Raw genomic sequence first — 13,739 nt, 5'->3', positions numbered from 1 at the left:
AACTGATTAAATGTTGAGGTAGAAATACCTCTTAGCATTACTGCTTGTCATACTTCAAGCTCAAATTTTCACAAATTAAAAGCCACAATTAAAAACATACATTGAGATAGGAATGATAAAGTACCCCAGGTAAACTAAAACGACATAGGCACCCCCTCCAAAGGTCACTCAAAACCACCATTCAATTTATTTTATAGCATTTATCTCTGTTAACTTGAAGTTTAAGCTGTTTTGTCTTTCTCTTCACAAGACACAGAGCTAACCAGTAAAATGTGCAAAGAACTAAGCGATGGAAGTACACAGACTGTCAGAAAGCAAGCAAGAAGTTTCCTGAAACTCTTCATATACACAAAATATGAGCCCATGAATATATGTGCATAAAAGTCTCATAAGGATAAAGTTCTAGCAGAAAGCAGCTATTTTAAAAGTTCCTAAAAACAGAATGTTCATTTCTGACTTTCCACCATGGTTACTTCAATCAAAAGCATACTCTTAAAAAGACAGAAAAGGGAAAAAGTTAAAATAGCTGTCTAAATTTACCAAGTTATTTTGACCATTTACTTCTGATCATTTAAACAGAGAATAAGTACCAATTAGAGTCATTCCACAGTCAATAAAAACTCATATAATAATATATGCACTATTTATTAAACACTAACCACAGAGTCTTTACCCGCCTCGGCCATATCATCTAGGTTGAGAGAGAACAGATTTGAAAAGGAGGGAAGGAGGCGATACAAGGAAGTATATATTAAATGCCAAATTCATGAAAAATCAGTAAATTTGACAACCAGTTTGTAAAATCTTAGAAGTCTAGAGCTAGACTTAAGATCACTAAGCTTTAAAGATATCTTTCAATCTCACAGAGGATTCTCTCATTATACTGATGAAGAAAGTGGGGAGCAGAAAGGTTGAGGGACCTGACTTGCACTCACACCGGCACAGCCAGTGGTGTTGGAGCTAGGCCACGACCTTCCATCTCCAGTTACCAGCTCAGTGTTCTTTGCATTAGAAGAGAATCATAGATGGCTAAGGCAACCAACTAAAACATGAAGAAGGAATTAAGATGCAAACGAGGTCTGGGCTTAGAGGAAGGATAGCAGTCAGTCAGGCTAGGACAAAAAGAAAGGCAAAGAGGCTACCTCTTAACAATACTCTTCGTGGTGCACACTGTGCAGAGATTGGGTTAGTCATGAGAAAGTTCTTCCAAGATCTCAGGATTTCTGTTGGGTTTTGTTTCTTCCAAATTATTTCAAACAAAATTAATTAACAGCAAGCATTTTTTTTTAATGAAGATGCCACTAATTCTTTTTCTGCATAAATGGCAAGCACACTCACTATATTTCAACAATTTCCTGTTGTTATATAAGGTTTCCTTATATGATGTAAAAGTTAAAACCACATACACCCACACTAAGTGGAACACTACTATATGAAACCATTTCAAAAGACTGGTTAGTACAACTCTCTTATACCTCCTACCTGATATTCAAGAGAGTACCTTCTGTTCAAATTACTTATTATAGTCCTCAGAATGTTAGAGTACCACATAACCCAGCAACTCCACTCCTAGATATATATACCTAAGTGCAATGAAAATACACATCCACATAAAAACATATGCATGAATGTCCATAGCAGTGCCATTCATAAGTCAAAAAGTGGAAACAACCCAAATGTGTTCATATGATAAAGGGATTATTAGCCATCAACAAGAAAAGAAATGAAGTACTTGATACATGCTACATCACAGACAACCTTGAAAATATTAATGCTCAGTGAAAGAAGCCAGTCACAAAAGTTCACATATTATATGATTTCATTTATATGAAATGTCCAGAAGAGGCAAATCTAGAGATAAAGTAGATCAGTGGTTCCCTAGGGCTGAAGGCAGGTGTCATGGGAGTGACTGCTAATGAGTATGAAGTTTGTTTGGGGGGCGGTAAAAGAATGTTCTGAACTTAGTGGTGATGGCTGCACAACTGAACAGTCTAAAACCACTGCTTGTACACTACTCTTGAAATGGGTAAACTGTATGGTGTGTGGATTCTCTCTCAAAATAAAAAATGTTCATTAGCTGGGAGATTACCAAGACACGAATAACTCCAACCATTTTACCCTGGCAGCCGTGAATGGATGGGAAAGGAAAAGAGAAATTATAAGAATAACTACCACCTCAAAAATCAGAAAAAGCATACACAAGCAAAGCCGGAGTACAAAAGGGAACCAAAATCTAGACAGAGGGCACGCAATCACTGAACAGAAAAAAGCCTCGACAGACACACAACAAAATGTTACCAATGACTATCCTTGCGTAGTGAGACTATGATTTTTCTTCCAAATTGTACACAGTCTTATTTTCGCACTATGAAAAAAAATCCCAGTAACAATAATTTCAAAAGGAAAAATGAGGAACCAGGATTTCTTATACTAAGGGTCTGGAGAGGTCCCATTAATAATAAACCATTGAAGATAGAGTCAGCCACTAATAAGAAGCATCAATTGGGGATTTCATAATATTGAAACACTGGCTCAGTGCTTCTCATATGTAAAAATTACTGATATTCTGACATCAGTAACTTGTCTTTTCTAACGTAAATTACTGGTATTCACTAGAAGGTATAAAATACCACTGTTTCAGGGCAGCATCTAACACGTGTTTTGACTGGACAAGGAATAAGATGTTTTTCTTCCTGTTTCACACATTACAGTTCTTCAAAACAACACAAACCGATCACATTATTTTTAAAATGTGTAGTTACATTATCATCTTTAATAAAAGACTTTTTACAAATTAATATACACTGAATAAAAACACTACCATTTTGTCAAATAAAGTCAACTATCATTCACAGTAATTTTCTTTCAATAGATAAAAGCAAAATGAAAAAAAAATTAAATGTTTCCTTTCTACAATTTATTCTTCACACAACAAAGGGTAGTTTACCCAAAGATGGTTCATGGAATGTATTCAAAGGTTCATAAACCCCCTAAAATTGTATGCTAATTTACGTATGTGTGTTTTTCTTCAGATAGGATCCCGAATTTGTCTTAGAGGGGATTGTAATTCAGAGAAAGTTAAGACACTACTGGTTTAGAGAAACAACTGAACAGCAGCCTAAAATGGTCTTCTGTTGTAAAGGAATTCTGGAGACATTCTTTTTTTTTTTCTCATTAAACTTTTGTTTTAATGGGTCTCAAACTTCTGTGACAGATTTTTGGTCAAGTTGTTTCCATTAAAAAGTACTGATTTTAAAAACTAATAACTTAAAACTGCCACACACACACAAAAAAAACACGGTCCACAAAACATTCTCCTTTCCTTCTGAAGGTTTTACGATGCATTGTTATCATTAACCAGTCTTTTACTATTAAACTTAAATGGCCAATTGACACAAACAGTTCTGAGACCGTTCTTCCACCACTGATTAAGACTGGGGTGGCAGGTATTGGGGATAATATTCATTTAGCCTTCTGAGCTTTCTGGGCAGACTTGGTGACCTTGCCAGCTCCAGCTGCCTTCTTGTCCACTGCTTTGATGACACCCACAGCAACCGTCTGTCTCATGTCACAAACAGCAAAACGGCCCAGAGGAGGATAGTCAGAGAAGCTCTGAACACACATAGGCTTGCCAGGAACCATATCAACAATGGCAGCATCACCAGATTTAAAGAACTTGGGACCATCTTCCAGCTTTTTTCCAGATTGACGATCTATTTTCTCCTTCAGCTCAGCAAACTTACAAGCAATGTGAGGGGTGTGACAATCCAGCACAGGTGCATATCCAGCACTGATTTGGCCTGGATGGTTCAGGATAATCACCGGAGCCGTGAAGCCAGCTGCTTCCATTGGTGGGTCATTTTTGCTGTCACCAGCCACACTGCCACGACGAACATCTTTGACAGATACGTTCTTGACATTGAAGCCCACATTGTCCCCAGGAAGAGCCTCACTCAAAGCTTCATGGTGCATTTCAACAGACTTTACTTCAGTTGTAACATTGACTGGAGCAAAGGTGACCACCATCCCAGGTTTAAGAACACCAGTCTCGACTCGGCCCACAGGGACAGTACCAATACCACCAATTTTGTAGAAGTCCTGGAGAGGCAGACGCAAGGGCTCGTCAGTTGGACGAGTTGGTGGCAGGATGCAATCCAGAGCTTCAAGCAGTGTGGTTCCACTGGCCTTCCCATCTTTACGGGTGACTTTCCATCCCTTGAACCAAGGCATGTTAGCACTTGGCTCCAGCGTTCCAACCAGAAATCGGCACAAATGCTACTGTGTCAGGGTTGTAGCCAATTTTCTTAATGTAGGTGCTGAGTTCCTTAACGATTTCCTCGTATCTCTTCTGGCTATAGGGTGGCTCAGTGGAATCCATCTTGTTAACACCAACAATTAGTTGTTTTACACCCAGTGTGTAAGCCAGAAGGGCATGCTCACGGGTCTGCCCATTCTTGGAGATACCGGCTTCAAATTCACCAACACCAGCAGCAACAATCAGGACAGCACAGTCAGCCTGAGATGTGCCTGTAATCATGTTTTTGATAAAGGCTCTGTGTCCTGGGGCATCAGTGATGGTCACGTAATACTTGCTGGTCTCGAATTTCCACAGGGAGATATCAGTGGTGATACCACGTTCACGTTCAGCTTTCAGTTTATCCAAGACCCAGGCATACTTGAAGGAGCCCTTTCCCATCTCAGCGGCCTCATTCTCAAATTTTTCGATAGTTCTTTTGTCGATCCCACCACATTTGTAGATCAGATGACCAGTAGTGGTAAACTTGCCCGAATCTACGTGTCCAATGACGACGATGTTGATGTGAGTCTTTTCCTTTCCCATTTTGGTTTAGGTTGAGTGGTGGTTTTCACGACACCTGTGTTCTTGCGGCAAACCCGTTGCGAAAAAAGCTGGAGACATTCTTAACTCTCAAGAAACTATACTGTGTAATTTTCATTCATGAAACACATTTATCAAGTATCTGGGCAATGAGGTAGGACCAAGGATAAATCATATCCTATAACAACACTACTCTAGAAAAAAAGTTTAAGTTGTTAAGTCAAGAAACCCAGAAAATATTGTAAGCAAAGGCACAAATACTACATATTATAATATTTTATTTGTATGTATTTATACCAGGCTTTGTTTTAAAAATATTTAAGATATCTTTATTATTTAATACCTTATAATATGAATGGAATTAAATAATCTTGATTCAAGGTATTTCAGACTGAATTTCATAAACATGGCTGTTATTCATATGTCATGGAATTCTGAGTGAATGCTACAAATGTATAAAACATTTTTTCTAACTTCTTCTGAAAGAAAATGACAGGGATTTGCTTCATGTGTAAAAGTCTATTTTGTACAAATAACAACCGGGTTAATATCTGGAACATCTGTTTTGCTATTAAAACATTACTTCTGTGACCTTTTTTTCCCTAGACTTGCAAAAATCAAAATAAATAACAGATGGAGAATGACCTTGGAACTCTCTCCATGTATTTTAAAGTGTTTCATGTAGCATGTTCTTGCCATTAATAAAAACACAGGTGAAGAAATTAATATGAATGCCAATAAAAATATCTGATAACAGAAGCTCATGAAGACTTAAGATCAGCAATTAATATTTATAGAATTTTTAAAATTATTTCTAGAACTTACAAAAGTAACTTTGATGAGGAAGGAGGTAATTTTCAGAACAGTACAATGCATAAAATAATATTGAAAGACATCTCTGAAAACTCAATTTAAAAACCACACCACCTATAAAATCACCTATCATGGAAAGTCAGAGTTGTCAGAGGCTTTAGAAATCATTTAGTATACTGGTTTAGAAACTTTTTGGCCATAGGGCCCTTCATTCAAAAATCTCACCAAAAGGTCCTATGTAAAACACAGCAGAACAGCTGTGGTTCAGGGCTGTCCCCACCCCCCAGGCCCCCCAGACCTCACTCCTCACCTTCATCTGGACCTCTCTGTTCTAAAGGATATTAAAGAACATTTGGAACCAGTGGCCCAACCAAACCCTTATCTCAGATGAGGCAATAGGGATCCAGATCACTTTTCCTTAGTGCTAAGCAAACTCCCCATCTATACTGCCTAATGGTTTATTTTCTCTTCAGACGACCTTAGTCAGTCACAGGCTTCACGTAATCTTCGAGACAAAAGGGGCCTTAGGTCAGGCCCGGACTTCTCACTCTCAGTTTGGTCTTTCCTCTATTCCACTCTGCCTCTTTTTTCAGAGACTATTAAAAGACACAGGACAGAAATACTCTAACAAATGCTTTACATACAATATTCCTTATCTCACAATTCTGAAAAGTAGGTAAAAGTATACCCTTTTTACAGTTAAAGAAAGTGAGCTCAGAAACATTCAAACATGCCCAAATTTAACTGGCAGGTAGCAGAGCTAGGATTTAAACCTGCATCCATTTAACCCTAAAGTGTGTGCTCTTTCCAATTAACCACTTTACATTTGCATAGGACAAATGCAGACTATAAAAGAAAGGGGAAAATCTACGGTCCAGGCAGAGAAAAACACCTATAAAGTCTCCAAAATAGTATCAAGGTAATAGATACTAACATGAGCACCCTAAGTTAGCAGCCCTGAAATGGGGTTGTGAAGAATATGGTCAACAAGGCTTTAAGAAAAAGGAGAAACAAAATAAGCATAAGAGCAACAAAACAAAGCCAGATTTAAATTAATGAGGCATAGCTGCTGAGTGTAAGGAAAGATTCATGAACACATATTCAGGAAATCAACAATAAGAAATGAAATTGTTGCACTTAAGCACAAGCATGGAGTCCAAAAAAGAAAAAGAAAAAAATTACAAAGTCCGAAGGCTGCCAGGAAAGAGTAAGTTACACTCTACTTAAAACAAAAATATGCACAGAAGAGTAATATGCCTTTCAGATGCTTAACCAAACTCTACCAAAGTATTAGTTCTTAATGCAAAGCCTACCACGAAATAAACAAAATCTCGGTTTTTCCTCTGTAACATAATTACCAGATTACCTGCAATCTTGATGAAAAAAGAACTCATTGTATAGTCTAAAGTCAAAAGTATCAGTTTAATTACTACAGAATTCCACATAATACTTCAGAAGCAACATTCTAGAAGTTACAGGGGACACTGCTCCCTCAAGAAATTAAATGACACAGGGGCGCCTGTATAGTGCAGCTGGTTAAGCATCCAACTCTTGATTTCTGCTCATGAGATCCAGCCCCGCACTTAGCTTGAGATTTTCTCTCTCCCTCTCTCCCTCTCTCTGTCCCTACCCCCACTCATGCTCTCTCTAAAATAAATAAATAAAATCTTAAAAAAAAAAAAGAAAGAAAGAAAAGAAAAGAAAAGAAACTAAATGACACAGTACAAAGAAACTTGAACTAGTTGGTGCTGGGACTGCTTCCTATCGTGTTCTACTGCAAGCACCTCTGGAAACACCAGATTATTTTAGAGAGGGTTGAGACTGGAGAATAAAGACAACACATCTTCCCTGAGTGTCAATTTGACTATATTTTGGAAATATCACTTTTACCTACAACACAAGCTCATAGAGCAGAATACAAAATTCTCATGGAACCCACAATCCAGTGGGGGAATCAATACTCAAAAAAGTAAACAAATGATATTGTAATAAAGGTTATGAAACCTTTGGTTTTGGCTGTGTGTGTGTACATGAGGGGATGAGCAGGTAGAGACAGAAGCTAGGGAGGGCACATGTGTGGCATCCCAGGTCTCAAAGGCAGGTAGGTGTTTGTTGGGTTCAAGGAACTGAAATAAGATTCAGATCAGAGTATTTATTATGGTAATATACCAACTGCAGGGTATTAAAAAAGGACTGTATTCTCTATAATCTTGGAGGAGGAGGATGCAAGGCTTTTAGTTAGCATGGATCCACTGCATCTGCTATACAGTTTACCACTTCCCTTGACACCCTTTCTTTTGGCCCTTGTGAGAAAGAAAGGGTAGGAATTTTACAGATGAAAAGACAGGTTTGTGCCCAAGGCCAAAAAGCCAGAAAATGGGAGCTCTGGCAGTATCTCTGAACCTACAGGATGTCCTCCCGGTATTACACACAAGTCCGCATATCTATTACCTATATATCTGTGTACCTCTACAGCAAGCAACAAGTCAAGAATAATATGCAGTTAACTACCTCATTTAAAAATGAAAAATGTTTTCATACAAATTTTTAGAAAAACCATGAAGCAAAGCTTTTACCTACTAACTATACCATTGGGCTCATTCTCCTCTTAGAAGTAATAAACAACAAGAGCAGCAGAGCAACTCACAAAACCTGGGATTCCTGTTCAAGCTCTACTAGTAACCACACTCTCTCATTCTGCAAAAGTAACACCAAGCTCTGTCCAACGCTGCCCTCTGCCCCTCATTTTCTTTACCTATGATAAGAGAAGACTGGGTCTGGATCACGGTTCTCCCTGGGGCAGTGTATGCCTTTAAGGGCATTTTAGAAATCTGTTGAGCTGTTTTCTGTGGGGTTTTTTAGTTTTGTCTTGTGGAATAATCATACCTCATATTATGTTTTAAATTATTTTCCTTTATATTACAGTTAGGGAATTATATTGATTTATTCTAATTATGTGAGTAAAAAACTTTCATTAACTATTAATTTTATCTCAGGACACTAAAGAGTATTACAAAATATTTATTATGAAAAAGGGGGCTTTGGGTTATACAGAATTAGGAATTAATTGACTAGAAGATCTCAAAGGTTCTTTCCAATTCTATAATTCACTGATTCTATTAATATTTTGAACACTAATAATGAGACAAAGAATAGTGAAAAAGACAGCATCCATGAGGATTTGTGGGCAAGAACAGAAACTTCTAAATCTGCTTCTGCGCTTGGTTAAATAATTAAATTTGTAGAAAAGCAATTATATCCTACTGCCCAGGATGTTATATATCAGAATACTATGTACTTCACTTTTAAGAAAAAGATTAAAACATCTCCAAAAGTCACTATTACATTAGGGGCTTAGAAATATGAATTCAAAAGGAAGTCCTGCGGTTTAGCAAAGATTCGGCCCATACGTCCCAATCATCAATTTCAAAAATCACATTTTATAAAGTGAGCATAATGTGAAATGAACCCTGAAATATTATGATAAAGTTAAATAGATTTGGGTACTCCTCCCTCCAAACCAAAAGAGAGAAATTGCTGACACATTTCCAAAAAACAGAAAGATAATGCTTTGAGAATCAACCTTCCCACTCTAAAAGCTTCGGTTGAGGGGGTGGATGGAGCATCTATATATCAAGACGACATGATATTTCATTACCAAACTATCCTAAAAGTAACTGTGAACTATATTATTTATAAAATATAATCTTAAAAAATTGACAGGGAAACCTACTTTGGGCCAAGTCACACATAAATACACGCATGCCTATGTATTTATATTCATATATATCATCACATTTTAACAACTCTTCAAGGTAGATATTATTGTTCACTTTTTCTCTGAGGAACAGGAGGTTAAAAGACATTAAATAACAGAGATTTCCAGCAATCAGGATGCTATGGAACAAAGCCTTTCAAAAACAAGCCTAAAAGCCTCTAAGCAAGGACAAAAAAAGTTGTTAAAGATTACACAAAGTTGACTCTATAGAAGACTCCAGTTAAGCCTCACCTATTGACCTAATATTCTGTATGAAGCGATTTTTTATTAAGTACCTGATGCCTCTATCTGCCAAGCACTTTCACATACATTATCTTACTTGATGTTTCTCATATTTTATTAGTTGATATCATATTTGATAAGATATTTATCATGTGATAGCCTCCACTAATCTATCCATTAAGGAAGAAATGGAAAAGAGAGCAGTGGTTGCCAGGGGTGAGGGAAAGGATGTGACTATAAAGGGGTAGCACAAGGGAGTTTTTTGGGGTGATGGAATTCTTCTGTTTCCTAATTGTGATGGGGGTTACACAAATCTAGACATACATTAACATCCATATATGTACACCAAAAGAAAAAAGGGCAACTTAAAAAAAGTTTAACTGCATTTCCTTAACAACATGATGCAGAAAACGGTTGATAATTTCTCCTGAACTGCATTTCCTTTCGTTTTTTTTTGTTTGTTTGTTTTGTTTTCAATTTTTTTTAAAGTAGGCTCCATTCCCAGTGTGGAGCCCAACATGGGACTTGAACTCATGACCCTGAGATCAAGACCTGAGCTGAAATCAAGAGTCAGGTGCCAGGCACCCCCTTTTGTTTTGGGGGGCTTTTTTGTTTTTATTCAAATTCCTGTTAGTTAACAATACAGTGTAATATTAGTTTCAGGTGTACAATGTAGTGATGCAACACTTCGATACATCACCTGGTGTTCCTCACAGCAAGTGCACTCCTGAATCCCCATCACCTATTTCACTGATCCCCCTACCCACCTCCCCTTTGGTGACCATAAGTGTGTTCTCTATAGTTATGAGTCTGTTTCTTGGTTTTTCCTCTCTTTTCCCTGTACTCATTTGTTTGGTTTCTTAAATTGCCACATGTAAAATTTAAGATGCATTTCCTTTCAATGCCACAGAGTATGCTTTTAGTTCATAAAATAACTTTGTAGAAACACCTTAGTCCTTTGATAGTTCAGGGTTTTATGGAGATTCTAATTAAACAACTACAAATTTATCTTTAATAAAACATCAGTAAGTTCTCTTGGTATATCAACTTTTTTTTAAAAGATTTTATTTATTTTTTGACAGAGAGAGACAGCTTAGAAGGAACACAAGCAGGGAGAGTGGGAGAGGGAGAGAAGCAGGCTTCCCACTGAGCAGGGAGCCCGATGCGGGGCTCAATCCCAGGACCCTGGGATCATGACCTGAGCCGAAGTCAGACGCTTAACCAACTGAGCCACCCAGGTGCCCCAGGATATCAATATTTTAAAAATTCAAGTTATTATAATAAAGTCAGATTTTACAAAAGTAAATGCCTTCCAAATTTCTTGGAATTCTGCTACACAAAGGCCTATATTTAAAGCATATATGTAATAAGAAATCTCTAGTCACAACCATTTCAAAATCAGGAAGGAGGGAGAGAAAATTTACTAAGTATATACATCCAATGTCTCCAAAGGTTACTGCATTCTCTTTATAAACTGTCTTATCTCACTGAACAATCTCCCCACCGCTGAGAGACCGAGATCTTCCCAATTTTATGAAAAAAGAACATGGAGTCAGCAGGTTAAACAAAGCAGCCCGCAATTGCTGGGCTAACAGGACAATGGAGCCAAGATAAGCCAGAGCTTTAAAATAAGAGCACGTTTTAGTGCGCCTGTAATAAGGGTATAAATTCACAGCATATGGAAATTTATAAATGCAATTAACAGTCAGTGCAAAATACTGATTTGTCATCTCTAAAAACAGACAACTGTCAAGTATTTGCTATGTGAAACAAAATTTTTCCAACCAAGGAGTCTGAGATGGTGCTAACAAGCCAATTTGATACACTGGATTTGACTAGTAACCAAGAAAGCAAGCTCTTCAGTGTTTCTCGGGACCAACAACTAAAAACATCTAGCATGTTAAGTCAAGAATATAACTTATTAGGGATGTCTATCACATAATAGTAACTTAAGGATAAATGATCACATAGTCAAAGATTTCTATCTCCCCTAAAAGTCTGAACTTCTTAAGAAATTCAAATTCTTGGGGCGCCTGGGTGGCTCAGTCGTTAAGCGTCTGCCTTTGGCTCAGGTCATGATCCCAGCGTCCTGGGATCAAGCCCCGCGTCGGGCTCCCCACTCCATGGGAAACCTGCTTCTCCCTCTCCCACTCCCCCTGCTCGTGTTTCCTCTCTTGCTGTCTCTCTCTGTCAAATAAATAAATAAAATCTTTGGGAAAAAAAAAAAGAAATTCAAATTCTTCCACCTAGAATTCAAGGTCTTTTCTGATCCAGCCCAAATTAATTTTTCAAAATTTCCCTGAGTATTCAGCTTCCTATATACTTCACTTGAGCCACAAGCTGAACTCTCCCCATCCCCCTAAGCCCAACGTGTACCTCCTCGTGTCTAAATTACACCCTCTATACTCCATGTAAGGAAACGCGACTCCCCCTACAAGACCAGCTCAATTCTCTCCTCCTCCAGCAACACTTCCCAAACTACTAGTTCAAAACAGTTTCTGCCTTTCCTCAGAACTCCTATAAAACTTTTGTCCATTCATGATATACATACTGTTATTTTGTTTTGTTTTTTTTTAAGATTTTATTTATTTACTAGAGAGACTGAGTGAACTGAAGGAGACATAAATGAGCATGACTGGGGGGGACGGACAGAGGGAGAAGAGGAGGGAGAAGCAGGCTCCCCGCTGAGCAGGGAGCCCGATGCAGGGCTCGATCCCGGGACCCTGGGATCACGACCTGAGCCGAAGGCAGACGCTTAACCGACTGAGCCACCCAGGCGCCCCCATAGTGTTATTTTACTGAACTGGATTTACTTCTTTTTTGCATGTATGTCTTATTTCCACAGGACAGACTTGTGACATCTATGCTTGTATCATCCACAGCATCTCATTCCTAGTAGATAGCCAGAAAAAAATATTTCTTTTTTATTTTAGGGTACAAGCTAATTTAGGATGATACTTAAATATATTTGTGACATATGTGATATAAATACCTAATGTATGTTTAGCCGAGACACAGTATTACACTTTTCCCTTGAGAATAAAAACTTTTAAAACATATTATCTTTCCTAAGGCTAACATCTCAATGATAGCTTCTAGGCAGAGAAAACCCAAATTCCTGTATTTCCTTTTGATACCACACATTTAAATTATTAAAAGCTTATTTGTTTTTAATTTGTCCATATACGTTTCTCCTTTGAAAGTCCAGGCAGATCTTTTATAATATACAAAACTTATGGAGCACTACCACAAATGCAATTAACAGGCTAAAATTAAGGTATAAACAACCTTGCAAGTGGAAAATGTAAACAAAAATCACTTTTAGGAAATTAAAAAACAAATCTACAAAATATAAATACAAGCTGACATGAAGGCCACCTGCTAAGCTGGAAAAAAAATTCCAGTGGGTTATCCATGTACACACTACCACACTAAAGCATAAGATTAAAAAATACAGCAAATCGGGCGCCTGGGTGGCTCAGTTGGTTAAGCGACTGCCTTCAGCTCAGGTCATGATCCTGGAGTCCCGGGATCGAGTCCCACATCGGGCTCCCTGCTCAGCAGGGAGTCTGCTTCTCCCTCTGACCCTCTTCCCTCTCATGCTTCCTATCTCTCATTCTCTCTCTCTCTCTCTCTCAAATAAATAAATAAAATCTTTTAAAAAAATAAATAAATAAATAAATAAAAAATAAAAAATACAGCAAATCATAAGGTCGTACAGCTTAAAGAGGCAATACAAGTCCCCCTCCCACACCTGAAAGTAGAACTTTCCTATGAAACCTTTCATAAGCCAAAACGGCATAAAGTGAAGAAGTAATTACCATTACTTCATTATGAAAATATTTTTGAGCATTCCCACAGCCAAAAAATAACCTCTGTCAGGCTTTTTTGGTACCTCAAGACACATCTTGCTAACAGATGCGCAAAGTAAATCGAGAAAAAGCACAGATGCTCACAGACACACTTCAAAGCCATGGCGGCTTGAGACTGAGATGCTGAGTGTAGTTCCCTGGAAAGGAGCTTGGTGGCGCTACACTCACTGCTTGGGGGTGCCCGCTGCCTCTGTAAGGATGCACTGCCAAACAAATG

At 38.0% G+C, this 13,739-nt stretch overlaps 1 protein-coding gene across 5 annotated transcripts in view; it reads right to left on the bottom strand.

Annotated features, from left to right (window-relative positions):
* LCLAT1 (lysocardiolipin acyltransferase 1) overlaps positions 1–13,739 on the bottom strand; it is a 189,504-nt gene that overhangs the window by 131,166 nt on the left and 44,599 nt on the right. The window contains exon 1 of one of the 5 annotated variants that reach the window (XM_073897222.1): positions 1,143–1,261. The exons of the other annotated variants lie outside the window; for them this stretch is intronic. The gene's annotated coding sequence lies outside the window, so the exon portion shown is untranslated. Of the gene's footprint in view, positions 1–1,142; positions 1,262–13,739 lie in introns of those variants that run through there. 5 annotated transcript variants of the gene reach the window in all.

The sequence above is a fragment of the Callorhinus ursinus genome, unplaced genomic scaffold (genome assembly GCF_003265705.2).
Source record: "Callorhinus ursinus isolate GAN/ISIS: 27379988/994484 unplaced genomic scaffold, GSC_fseal_2.0 scaffold10, whole genome shotgun sequence".
Lineage (NCBI taxonomy): Eukaryota > Metazoa > Chordata > Mammalia > Carnivora > Otariidae > Callorhinus > Callorhinus ursinus.
This window is presented reverse-complemented; position numbering and strand designations above follow the sequence as displayed.